Genomic DNA, 14,248 nt, shown 5'->3' on the forward strand with positions numbered 1-14,248 from the left:
TCACAGCAGGCATTTTTCAACCCCTGTATGTTACAATTTGAAAGAACCTGTCTGAAAGTGCATTAGTAATTGCTTCCTTTTATTCCAAGGCATTCTGTCCACCAGTTCAGGTTTTTGATGCAGTTTTTATTATATTATTAAGTCAATTGGCCAGTCAACTTTCTTCACATGTGTCTCAGCAGACGGGTTGTTGGAGGTCTCACCTCGCAAATGCTCATCTTATTTTTCTATTTGTTTAAATCGTTGATCATTCATGTAAGATCTTCATTGTTCCTCTTACTGAATATTTGATATGCGCATATATACATATTTTTGTGTGTACACACCCCTATATATATGTGTGTGTATATATATATATATATGTATATGTATATATAAGGCACACACATATATAGAGAGAGGGAACCCAGGTATTCAGGGTTTAAATTTTATGTTCAAGAAAAAAGCTGTCACTGCATTGTATCTGCTCATGGCTAACCAGACTGGAAACTTTTAACTTCTCTATTCCTGTGTGCAGAGATATATTGACAGAAATGTGGGAGGTTTTTGCATCGCTGAATAAATCTGGTTTAATTTAAAGGGAAAGATGCATGTCAATTACATGACAGACTGATAGGACACATTAGGGAAATATCCATCAGGTATGCTTAGACATTTAGCTTCCAAGGCAAAGTTGCAGCTAGGAATGCAGTACTTTGATGGTTATATTAGTCAGCTTTTAAAAAATCATACTCTGATGCTGTTATGCTTCTTGGAAGACTCTTTGTTAATCTCATATTTTTGTATCTTGGTAATTAAATCCCTTAAGTTTCCAGAAAAGTGCAAAGGCTTTTTTTTTTTTAATTTAGAGTTTCTTAAGTATTTGTGTCTTTTATTTAATGGTGAAAAATTCCAAGGAAAGTGTATTATTCATTACTAAACTCTACCATGTGTCATTATCTACCTGTTTTTCTTTTGCACAGTAGATGTTCATAGAGTCTAGTGAGACTCTTGAAGCTTTAAGTCTCCGCATCCCATGCAATGCTGTCTTCTTTTAATATTTGCAGGAAAATGCCAAGATATTTCCCCAGACTCAAAGGCAACTTTTCTTACTTGCCTAAAATTAAAGGTAGGAATTTTAAAAACATCTCCTTTTCTCCTTTGTGTAGGACAAAAGACTTTTGGAAAACTCAGAAATTTGGACATTTCTAGAAATCGCTTGCTATATTTATTTAAAATAAAGCTATAAACTACAATTAAGGGTTCACAGGATTTTGCCTGGACCTAAAACCTAGAAAATATTAAATTATTCTGATCATCAAAGAGCTGAAATATGGATACAGAAATAAAATTGACATCTGTAGGGCTTCACTTTTACTGTTCACTTTTTATGTCCATTTTAAGTGGAAATAATTATCTCCTTATCTTTTAAAACTGATGAAACCATAAATGCTCTGCATTACGCTGATGCACAGGAGATTCTGATCTATCGAGCAAGTGGACCCATTCCTATTTTTAGTTTAAAAGCTTGATCATCTAACAGAAGGTGAATAAATGATAAAGTAGATCAGTCCAGCTGGGCTTTGGTAATTTCCCATTCATTGCTGTATGTAGACTGCATTTCCTGGGTGTACAAGTTCAGCTTCCACATCTGTGAACAAGAGAATCTTATTTCAGAAATGTCCTGAAGAATTACTCTTAACAGGTTACTTCAGAACTTGTGCTGAAATAGGTCACTGTGTAGATTATACTGCTATGGTGTAGACAAAGATACCACTTTGGTCTTATGTCAATAAGGATCAGGAACAGCTTTCTGCTGAAGCTGAACTCTAATGTCACCCAGAGGAGTCATGCATCTCATGACAGAAGTGGATGCTTCACAGGAAATAGAAACTGCTTGGAAAATGCAGTGTTAATTATTTCATCTTGTTAGAAAGAAAAACATTTTTCTGACATATTGATCCAATTGAGAGCCACTAGCTGGCTGTTGGGGGCTCCCTATTTTTATATCTTAGCAGTTAGCAACAAAAAGGAGTATGTGAATTTTATATGTGAAAAAAAATAAAATTGGAAAATCATACAATGTAAAGTACCTAGAAAAAGGAATTATTTAGTCAGAAACACTTCTAAATGTGCCAAGTAAATGGCTTTGTAGTTTCATGTACAAAAGATTTTTTTTTCCTGGTTATTTTAATGAACTCTTCTTTAATATGTCTTAAAGCTCACTCTGTTTGACCAAGTTTTCTTTGCTGTATGTAGTTGGCCTGTAAAAATAAGCAATGTTGAGAGGGTTTTTTAATATGTCTGGTTTTAATTCCCATCTCTAAAAATCTTCTTTTAAGTTTGGATAGTTGACCTTTAGAATGGCATTTTTCTTTCATTCTGTATTAAGTCTAATACCAGGTAATGCATTCTAAACGAAGTCAATGAATCACAGAAAGAGTTACATGGTAGGACTGCTTAAGAAGTATTTGTGTTTTGTTCTGAGATGTGTAGATAAATATTCTGTAAGTTTGGAGAAAGGCATCTTTATTAAGTACTATTTTTGTGCTACTGAGATGGAGGTCATTCCACAAAATGTCCTTGTTGCATTCATCAGTCCTTAGTTGCTGTTACAGAAAATGTGAAGTTTCTGTTCTCTAAAGTGCTTTAAAGACAGTGTGAGCAGAACCTTTTTCAACATGTGCCAGTGCAAATTCACGGAATCGGTGGTAACATTTTTGCATTTGAAAGTAGCACAGCTGCCATTCTGGTGTTGTGGTTGAAAGATGACAAAAGGTGTACAGTAGGAATAGATCAATGGGTAATATTTTTTTATTCATGAGCTTCACTGTTTTCTTTGCTCTGGCTAATCTGCTCTGTGCCATTCTTGGCTCTTTTCTTTTTTAGCTCAGTTAGCCTTCTTACCATTTTATAATAAAAATCCACTCTTTCCTCTTCTCAGTTCATGTCCTTGTGGGCAATTTGCCCCTTCTTTGTATCTAAAATGTGAATACTTGATAAGTCATCCTCTATGCTCATCTCTCTCTGCTCAGCTCTGGGGGTTTTGCCTTCATCTCTTGCAGAATCAAATTCAAACCTTTTTGCCACATTTTTGACAATGGGTCTTGCCTCACATATTTAAACTAATAACTGCCTCTTTTCCTTTATCTCCCTTGCTTCAATTTACTGGTTTGTTTTTCATTGCTACTCTACTTGCTTCCTGTCACATGAATAGTAGTTCTCTTATATCCTCTTATTGCAAATTCTTTCTAAAAAATTCCTTTGAGAAAATTCTTTACTCCTTTTGTATCCAAAAACTCCAGTTCTTATATATCTGGAGCAACAGCTTCTGAAAGCCTGTAGAGGATAATACTCCTTAGAAGCAATGCTAAATTTGCATAGAAAAAGGAAGAGTAAGTGATGTGACACAAGACTGACTGGACTGGTGACATGGGTTAAGATTCTCTGACCTGGCTTTGGCTGTTTTCCCTGACCTGCTACATTAGTTTTACAGCTTCAGTAGTTTTCGATGGAATGGTTTACAAAACACAGAACATCAGCTGCCAAAAAAATGACAGGGAGAAATGACTAATGTCCTTTTTTAGTAGGGAGGTTTGCTTTCTCTTTTTTTTTTTTTTTACCTCTCTGTCTCAGGCATGAATAATTCTATTCTATATTAAATGAATATGTAGTAGGTCTCCAGATTTTCATCACTAATGAAGACTAAGAGTAAAAAGCTGTGATCTGAAACAAAGCCCAAATGATCCTCCCTACCAAAAGAGATATTAAAGGAAACAGGAGAAATGTAATAAATGAAATCCCTCCCATATTCACCCTTGAAACGATTGGTCTTAGATATGGTGTGCTCTGCAAAGCATCAGTATTTGTGCCAGAGTAAATTGAATTAATAGTGCTGAAAAGTGAATAATGTCACAGCACACCTTTTGGTTTTTTCTACTGCAATCTTTTTAAAAAAGAAAATGAGAATGTATGAACTTTCTGTCATGAATTATTTTCTTATTTTTAGTATTTAACTTCACTAGACCATCATTGTGCACATAATTTCTGATGGATAAAATATTCTTGCAGCAGCTGTATTTATAGTTAAACTTTTTCTACTTTTGATTTATAAATTATTAGAAATATTTACATAGTGGAACAACTTAATCAGACATCATTTCCCTTTCTGGTATATTGCACTAAAAAGCCTCTATAAATATATATATTTAACATACTTTAAAATAAAATTGTGGGGTGGGAAAATAGAGTTGGGATGAAATTGCTGACAGGATTCTTTTTAGTTTTGACAGTGGATGTTTCTTGGAGAGTGGTGGTAAAGTGCAGTTTATGAAGTAAAAGTTCTGTTTTCTGTTTACATTAAAAAAAGCTCATCTATTAAATATCAAATTGAAAATATTATTTGAGAGAGTATTAAAATCTGAGATTTTAATTTTTTGGGGAATTATAAATATTGCTGTTAGTTTTAACCTTGAAAATTCAGTTATCAAAGTCAATTGTTGAGCAAACACCAAAATTTCCAATTGAAACATTGGTGTGGCTATGCATCATTAAGCAGAATTTTTTATAAATTTAATTCCACTGCTTTCAATGGGATCACTCCTTCCCAGAAAATCAGTATTTTCTTTCACGTTCCACAACGATCTGACCTTTAGAAACCACAAAAATAATTTTGTAAGTGGAGAGACTCTGTGGCAAGACAGGACACTAGCCTAAACTTCAGAGATGAACAGTGAGCATGAAACACCTGGGATGCATTGCCTAAGAGATGCTCCAGCAGCTCAAGGGAATGCATAAATTAATATTCTGTGATTGGTATATGCAGTGCAGATCCCCAGGATATGAATGTGGTGGATTTGTACTGGGGTGGTTCCACATTTTCCTGTTTATACTCTTTTTTTCCCCCTTGCATGCCAAGTTGTTCTTAGGATAGAAACAAAGCAAGTAGAGCTATCCAGCTCACTTTCCATTAGGAATTCCTCTGGAAGACTGGTAGAAAAGATAAAATCAATTCAGCTCTTTGGCCATCTCACCCAGAAAAACCTTGTGTGTTGTTTTCCACTGTTGTTTCTCCTTATTTCCCTTTCCCGTTTCATGTACAACATTAAGCATAAATCTGCCTGAGTCCTGTCCTGAAACTCAAAACCTCCAGGTTCTCAGACACAGAAATATCAACCAAAAGGACAAGTGAGTCCTCCGAAAACCAACTTTAATATAGTTCCAGGTGGAAATAAATGTGACTTTTTTCCCTTTGTGTAGAACAGATTCTGCTTGCCACAGCCTTGTCAGTATTCAAAAAAACAGTCAAATTTCAAGGTCCAGTAAAGAAGTTGCTTCAGCAAACACTAAAAATTCCTTTAGAATGAAATTTTTTCTCTCAATTGAGATTCCATTTCTAAGATTTTTGTCCAAAGTTTTCTACAGATATTTCCAAAGCCTCCAAAGTATTTAAAGCAGAACAGGACATTTGAAATAACTGGAATATTTTTACTATTATTATTTTTTTTTCAATCCTTCATGAAAAGCAAAAGTCCTTTCTTTGAAATGGTTAGCAGAGGAAAAATGCATGTTACTGGGGTCTTGTCACTGTGCATTTACAGGTGATAGAAACAACATGCACTGTTGGAGAAAGGAGCAAAGGTGATGGACAGAAAGGAGATGATGGCTCCTCTGAGAATTTTCACATATAAGCTGGAAACTTAGATCTTGTAGTATAAAAGTGGGCTTTCCTCTTACAGATCAACTTCTTTGTATAATGGATGCATTCTGCCATCTAGATATATTCCACTGAACTGATGATAATGTCAAGTGCGTTTCTGATGCTTCATTCAGTTTGAGAATGATGGATGCATTTTGATGTTCCTTTTACCCTGCTTTACATTTATAAGCAGTTGAATGGTGAACAAATAGTTCAAAGAAACACAGTTTCGAAGACAAGAGTACACCAGAATCATTGAAATGCATGCAAGAGTGTATGCCCATATACTAATGCCTTCCAAAGCACTGTTTTTATAAAATCCATAAATTTATAAATTTTAATAATTGATGGTGTGATCTTGAGTAAAGCAGTCACTGTGTTTTGAAGCCAGAGTATGACCAATATGAAATACCACCTTCAAGTCCATGTAAGAAACACAAGCAATTCAATGCTGTTGAAAGATTATGTTCTATACAATTTTTCATAGTGACATTTTAAATATTTTTCAGAGAGGAGGTAATTAGGAATTCATGCCATTGGTGAGAAAGATTGGCCATATGTTATTTCAAGTTGCTAATACAGACTGTTACATTTTACACTGTATCTTTAAGTGTAGTGTTTTAGAGCCCACACTGTCCATAGATACCCTTATTATCTCTGCTGTAAAGGGAGATTGAATCATTTTTTTTGTTCGCTCATGTATCTAAATGAGTAAGACAAAATCGTTGGCCTCTATAAAAACCCCTATTTCTCTGGATAAAGACAACTAATAATGGCAAGAGTCAAAATGATACTTGCCTGAATGGCCTGAATATTTGTTTGAATGAGAAACACTAACAACCAAAACTTTGATTCAGTGAAGAATCTTTCTCTGCAAGATACTTATTTTTATGGTCAATGTAAGTTCACTGACTATGATTAAAAACTATGAGGATCTTCCTTTAAAATGTTGTGAATGTTTTTACTTTTGCTTGTTTATTTTTTTAAAGACAATTTCTGAGTTTTATTTTCATATAAAAACATGAATCCATGAGAGAAAAATTTTGGAGAGTTATTGAGTGATGCCAAGGATTGAATGAAAGAAATTATGCTATCTCTACTCTGGTTGTCACTACTTTGCCTGATAGAGTTGTAAAGAAAAATATATGAAAGGCTCTTGGATCCTTAATTGTTGGATCTATAAATTATAAGCTGTCTTTATGGTCTTGAGTTCTTGTATTTGTAAGATTAGCAATTAATGCTAAGTAGAACGCTAAGACTTATGTTTTTCACAATTTATGGTTCACCTTAGAATTTAGTCTATATTCAAATACAATGTAGATATACACAGTGTAGAATAAGCAGGGTAAAAGATTTCTTTTTCATTAAAAATGCAGCTCAGCAGATCTGTGATAAATGGTGACATTATGTATATGCCAATCCCTTCTGGAAAATTGGAGTGATTCTAGACTTTGCCAAGAATTTGACAGGCCACCCTAAATGTTTAATCAGGGATGCTGTGATATTCGATACTGCTTGTTTAAATGTGTCAGTCTAATTTTTATTAAACCTCTTCAAAATGAAGAATTTCTGCAGAAAAGAAAAATCATGAGTGAACCAAGCTATTAATGTTTCTCACTGGATATGATATAAATAATCTAAAGTTAACTATGATCCTCACTACACTGAGCACAAACTTACCTAGTAAAAGTTTTGAGTTGGAATAGAACTCAGAGGAGTGCTGTGTCAAATTAATGATCATGAAGAGCATTAGTAGTCAGCTTCTGCCTTGGGTGAGACCAGGGAATAGATGCCACTCAGGAATGTGAATGGAATTTCTCTGTTAAAATTCTGTCCTTCAAAAATCAGAAGAGCCTAATGGGATTTTCCTGCGACTTCTTCATTGCATGATTCTACTCTGGCCATGGAAAATACATATTGGATTTCAGATAAGATCCAGGGAAGCCAGTTAAGAAGAATCCTTCTTAAACTGTTGCTGCTGCAGATTAAAGGGGCTATATTAGCTAGTACTTCCAATTCTGAAAAGCTTTGCTTGCATACATTATCTTTCATTTTTACAGATATTCTGAGGCTTTTTGCAGTGAGACTAGATGCATTATTAAAGAGAATTTAGCAGAATTTAGGTTTATGGGTATGAATTAAATTTCACAGTATATAATGTATTTTTTAATTAATATTTGTATTTCATAATGATGCTCTTAGTGGTATTTCTTCAGATGACCTCTTCTATACATTTTATTTGCTTCTCATCCCTGTTCTGGTATTGAAATAGAAAAGTAATGAGATTCTATTCTGCCATCAATAAGTGATAAATGTTTTACCATTGCCAGGTCATCCAGGCTTTAATTCCCAGTGCTTGTGAGAAAGTAATGGATCCCATCATGGTTTTTATATTGATTTTTATTTGTTCTGGCATAGGGCACTGGGACATGCTGGGTTGGGGGTGTTGTTCTTTAAACACAGAACACAAACACATCCCATAGGGTAGACAAGGCAGAGGCATATGCACAGAGGAAGCATAAGGCTAGGAGACAGTGCTGGTCAGTGTAATAAGCATTGGGGTTTTGTGCATGCTCCAAGTCTTCTGAAATTTTACAGAAAGGGTGATACTGAAGCATAAAAACACATTGTAAGACACACCTAAAATAAATGTGTATCTCTATTGCAAGAGAGGGCAAGTTTTCTCTTTATATAGCCAGAGCTTCCAGTCAAGTTGAGAGGAAAAAGGAACATTTTCTTGTGCTTTTTCTCCCAATGTTTCCAACAAGATGTACCATGTTCATTTTTGGCAAAATAATGAAGACTCTAATACCTTGGCCAGCTCTGGATTGTAAAGCTATTTACATACTCTTATTTAGTTAACCCAAAACTGCAGAATTGCTGTATTTGTCAGCATTCTTTCCCTCATGGAAAGTGGGTACAGCCAGAATCCCCAGGATCCTTTCTCAATGCGTCTAGATGTGTCTAGTGGAAAGAAATAATGTTGTTCTGTATTTTCTTTGATGTAATGCTGTGGCTCAGGATATGTACTGCAACACTTCTACCCAGACCTAGTATCAACCTCTGCTGCTGGGTGGAAAGAAAAGGTATAGCCCAGGATTACATTCACAAATACAGATTATGCTTAAAAAGAGGCATCAGGTAACCTGGACCTTTCATCGTTCCTGTAGATTCAAGGGTTTTTTTTAAAAAAATGGGTAGTTATCTGTTACTGCAGAGTTTTTATGATGTAAGATAAAGAAAATTCCTATTTAATTTCCTGTAGTCATGTTTCAGGAAGAATTATGATGGACATACTCTCTGAAATATTTTATATAGAAACACCAAATATTTCCATCACATAGGGGAAAAAAATCAATAGGGAAGAGGATTTGGGGTTCTTAAGAGAGAAAAAATATTCATGGTTTATCTTGTATGAGGTCTAGTAAGATTCTAACTTTCTTATCTGGTAGGTGGATCTTTAATCTTACCTACTCAGCCATCCTTCTTTTAATGTATCCAGTCATCATTATTCTGTCGTCAGCAAAATTTGGTATATCCAGCAAAGAACTGAAATGCAGGATTAAAGCAAAAGGAGAGCAATGAAAGATGGAAAACGTAATCTAATCTTTCCTACAGTTCTAAAACCCCTTTTGCCATGTGGCTGAAGTCCTAAACTTAGTCACAAATGCATTTTGTGACTAAGTTTAGGGCTTTCTCTGTGCTTGAGATTTCTGTAAATTATACTGTGGCAAGTTGAGAAAACAGCAGCCTGCCTGTTTGTTTTTCCCTGCTCCCCCCAGCCCAAACTGCCTCCCAGTCACCCTGACAGATGGTTAATTCATGACCTTCAATGTAATTAATGATTAGATGAAGGATGAGGATGCTTTAACATAGCTGCTGACGGCACTATGCTTTTACATGTTGCTGGGGACACTGGAACAAAATATTGTTTGTTAAGATGCTTCTTTTTCCCCTTACAGCACTTTTAACTTTATGTTTATCTGTGTTTATGTGTAATTACAAAATTTTGAATCTTACAAATATCTCCAGCCTATGCTGTAGAGACAGTCATATGAGTCATGTGGCTTCTTTAGGGAAGAGTGGAGAAGATTGACTAGGGACAAAATAGTATTGATTTGGTATCCAACGCTATCTTCTTTACTCTGCTTGAAATATTTAAGTTGCATTAACAGCATGCTCCATTTGGGGATTGCTTGGAGTTTGATGACCAGTTGGGAAGATAAAGAAAAAACATGCAGGCTGACATGAAACCAACTGCTGTCTGAAGGCAGTTACCTCCCAGGCCTTAAACACAGAGGGAAAAAATTCCGGACACAAAGATTCCCTTATTGAAAATGAGAGGAATAGGCTTACAAATGAAGTTTCTGAAAAAAGCCCAATGAGAATCAAATAAAAATCCAGAGAGAAGTGTTTGATATTAAAACTCCCTATGATTTGATCATGTTTGATCAAATGTTCAGCAACTGTGGAAAAGTAGATCTTATATTTTCTATATTATGGAAGACAATGAAAAACAGGAATATAAAATATATAAATGACTGGGGAAAAAAATCTTTTACTGTGGTGCAGAAAGTAATGTTTGCATTATAGGATGAAAAAGCAAGACATTGGAGAGCCCTTTTAATCATGCTAAAGACTGTATGATGATATAGCAAGCCCAGTGCTCCCTAGTTACCGCAGTAGGGTGGTAAAGTCATATTTGTGATTCATGTCCCAGCAGTAAAAGTGAGGATAACTTGCCCTCGTCTTCTGGAGGCAACTTGAGCATATAGAAAACAAAAAAGGGATGAGAAAAGCTGTGGAGTCTTCAAAGTTGCCTTAGGTGTCCTTTATGGCAGAATGATTCCTAGCCTCAGAGTAAAACAACTACCTGATAAATGTATCACATAAATTGCTTTACTCTGTAATCTTACAGAGCATTGTTTAGTTCATAATTTGCTTTTGAAATGTTTTATTTTACTGCATACCCATAACAATAACCGCCATAACTTAAATGATGTTTTAACATCATGAGATCTCATTATAACACTCTGCTTATTCAGTTTTTGCTGATCAGTTAAGTAAGAATGCCAGCTGTTCTGGTTGCATTACTGGGTTCATGGATTACTAAAAATAAAATTAATATACTCATTATTCCTTTTTTTTCTATTGAGTAGCATTTAGAGGCTCTAGTCAGAATTAGTCTCATTATTATAGATGCTGTATAAACATTAAAGATGCCCTTACATGGTAAACACAACATGCTGTTATTGTTTAGTTTAATGTTGAAACAAGCTGAGCTTTGTTTACAATTTCAGAAAGAGAGGTCATGTTTAAATGTTGCCCATATTTAACTAATACATTTAACTCAGTTATCCAAAACCTGCATAAAGACTAGCAAAATATATATTTGATTACACTGAAAACTGTCTAAGATGTACTTCAACGATTTTGTACTGACAGCCTAAATATTGTATTGCATACTGATCTGGGAGTGGAGAAATTGAAGTAAACAAATTGTTTTCTATCACAAAACAACACTGAATATAGTAGCACTATTTTATTGACAGTGTAGATGCTTATTAAATAAATTTATTGGTAGCAACCTAAAGAAAATTGAACCAAGGTGAAAAAATGCAGCATTTCATCACATACTGAAAGAAGGTGTGCAGAAATGTTGCAATTTATTGAAATGTACTGTATTTTGATATACATTGCATACTGCAGCCAAGGAAATTTATCTTTATATCGTATGTTATTATCATATGTGTCAAACAGAAGTTTCATTTGTCACATTTCAAAAAAATATAGGCTCATTTCAGGAAGGCAGTTATCACTCTATGTGTATGTCTGCCATATTTATTTTCAAGTTTTCACCATCACCTCAACTTGACTTTTCTTGGAGAGACAGAAAGAAACAACCATCTTTCTCACTGTTTAACAGAGAAAACTTATGGGCAAATTGGTAAAATCTCTCAAGATTGTTGGAGCATTAGCTCATCTGGAGTGTGATACCGAGAAAAAAAGGGTGCAGGGCATTTTTGCCATGGTGTTCTAGTAAACATGTAGAAGGAGCCCCTTCTTGGAATCAGCAACCTCCTCATGTAGAGAAGGGCTGTACAAACATTGTCAGTGATTTGAAGTAATTAAAACATTTTTAGCTCTGCTTCTTAAAAACCGTTTTTAAATCAGTAAATCATGCCAAAATGTCAGAATTCTTTGCAAAGGAGAAGTTTCAAAATTTTGCCCAAACTTTTCTAAGAAAAAAATTTCATACTTATGCTATCATTAAGTGACAAACCTTCAATTGCTAATAACTCACTTTGATTACACTAAAAAGAAGAGATAAGCAGCTCTGTTTCTTTTCAGTTATTGGCTACAAGAAGAGAAGCTTACAATTTGTTAACCTGGGACTGGAAAGATCTCTGAGGATCTAGTAAAAATTCAAGTAGATAACAGACTTTTTCCAATTTTTACTTTTGTAAGAATATCTGCTTTTGAAAGAAAACAATGGCTACCTTGTTTTGTCAGTATTTAAAAGAAAACTAAAACTGAAGATGAAAAAGTAGATTATACATTGCTTTTTCTCATTTCGCTTTCAGCTGCATATTTTCATATAAAAACTATTTTTAAATGCACTAAACTTTGAAATTATATTGTTGCAAAAACATTATTTCACACGGGAATATCAGTTAGCAATGATCACTTGGAAAAGAAGTGTAACTCGTTTATATAAATTGATAGCTCGGAGGAACCCCAGAACTATAAAATTATTACCCATAACATTATATGAGATAAATGCAGCTTCTGCAGAAATCATTTGCAAAGCTTAATTAGTAAATTTTATTTGTGACAGAAATCTATGGCTTGAATTAGCAAATGTAATAAAATATCCAGACCAAAACTTAGACTTTTTCCTTTACCCTTTGAGACATACCCTGTATGTGTTCCATTCCCATTTAAGGTATTTTTAATGTTATTGACAGAGAAGAATCTTCACTGAAGCAATATTTTCATATTAATATATTGTCTATGCTTTAGTAGGATATTTGCAGAACAACATGTAGCAAATAAGTCACTGCAGTGTGTCCCAGATGCAACTCATCATTTTTTGCAACAATCTGTGGCTTCAGTAGCTGGCTGTGGCCAGTACAGTGCACAGAAAGTATTTTCTGTATTCAGTTGTTTTTTGGACATTATCACATCCTTTAACACTTTGTTAACAAAAAGTCCCACTATTTTATTATACGACATAAGAAAAATGCCAATAATTCAGTTACAGAAGATTCATTCGTATCCAAAATAATTAATGTCATTTAGCAACGCCAAAGATTGAAGCTCAGCAAAGAGGACAAAAGTCCAGCAATAATATGTTTGCCTGTATCAGGCAACCTCACAGGCCAATCATTTTGTCAAAGGTTATACATGCAATAATGTATATGAGCATGTCTCAACCTTCATAATTATGGCACAACTCTCAGAATGTATAGTAGATATTTCAATTGTAGAAAAATTCCCTTTTGGGAGCATTGTGGTAAGTCTTGCTATAGCTCACTGTAACAAGATACGGAGTTTTTATGAAGATTAATCTTATGCAACACACAGATCACTCAGAGCTGAAAGGGTGAAGAAATGAAACCTGTGTTGCACTTTAATGTGATGTGATTACTGATTGACAAGTATTGCAATATGTAAACATTCCATTTTCAGCTACCAGTTAAGATCCAATTAGTGAGAGACTCTTCTGCCCAAATTAAGGTGCAAACAAGACCATATGCTGAAGTCAGTAATATGGGTTTTATTCAACAGCAAATGTGAGGTAGAGAGAAAGAAATAGAAGAGAAAGAAATAAAAGAGGGACAGGGAGGAAGAAAGAGGAAGGAAGGGGGGATAAAGAAAAGGAGAAAGAGAGAAGGGGGGAAAGGGAGGGGAGGGCAGTGAAGAGAGAAGGAGAGAGGGACACAGAGAGAGAGAAATCAAGCTATCAAGAGATAGTCACCACCAGTGTCCTGTTGGTCCTTCTTCACCATGGGCTTCTTTGTGGTGGGGGTCCCAGAGCTGATCTTCTGGAGGGCACCATCTTTATACAGTCCAAGTTCCAGGTATCCACAGAGGTGCATTCCTTTAATTTGGGGTGATCTTTGCTTGATCAGTGATATGTGCATAAGCAGTGGGAATTCTTGTCTGGGTATGTTTAACCAGAATGTTCCTACCAGATCTCACTTCTGCCAGGGCTGGAATTAGTGCTTTCCTGTCTCAGATTCCTGCCTTCTGTGCTTATCTCAAGTTGTCTCTGTGGGAGCTTTTGTCATGCTCCTTCTGTGGTCTTGACAGTGTTTGAGACAGGTGAGTGTACCCTTTAGGCCTTACAGTACTTCTGTAAGTATTTGTTCTTTCTGTGTTTCTTGCTAATGGCTGATTTGGTTAATCCTTACCTTCTGACATGAATTCTAATGTCAGGAATTGTCTGACAGGTGCACTTGCAACAGGTAATCTTGGAGGCATTTAAATTTGATCTCATTCAGCTAAACAGTTTCTGTCTCTACTTATTTCCTGTGTTTCTGAGCTTCAGGGTTGGAGTGGATTTTT

At 35.1% G+C, this 14,248-nt stretch overlaps 1 long non-coding RNA gene across 8 annotated transcripts in view; it reads left to right on the top strand.

Annotated features, from left to right (window-relative positions):
* Positions 1 to 14,248, top strand: part of LOC139592345 (uncharacterized) — a 98,187-nt gene that overhangs the window by 10,865 nt on the left and 73,074 nt on the right. The window contains exon 1 of one of the 8 annotated variants that reach the window (XR_011679977.1): positions 987 to 1,108. The exons of the other annotated variants lie outside the window; for them this stretch is intronic. This is a non-coding gene — a long non-coding RNA (uncharacterized lncRNA). Of the gene's footprint in view, positions 1 to 986; positions 1,109 to 14,248 lie in introns of those variants that run through there. 8 annotated transcript variants of the gene reach the window in all.

Source organism: Agelaius tricolor, unplaced genomic scaffold (assembly GCF_023055355.1).
Source record: "Agelaius tricolor isolate 1412-34295 unplaced genomic scaffold, bAgeTri1.0.p SCAF_8, whole genome shotgun sequence".
NCBI classification, from domain to species: domain Eukaryota; kingdom Metazoa; phylum Chordata; class Aves; order Passeriformes; family Icteridae; genus Agelaius; species Agelaius tricolor.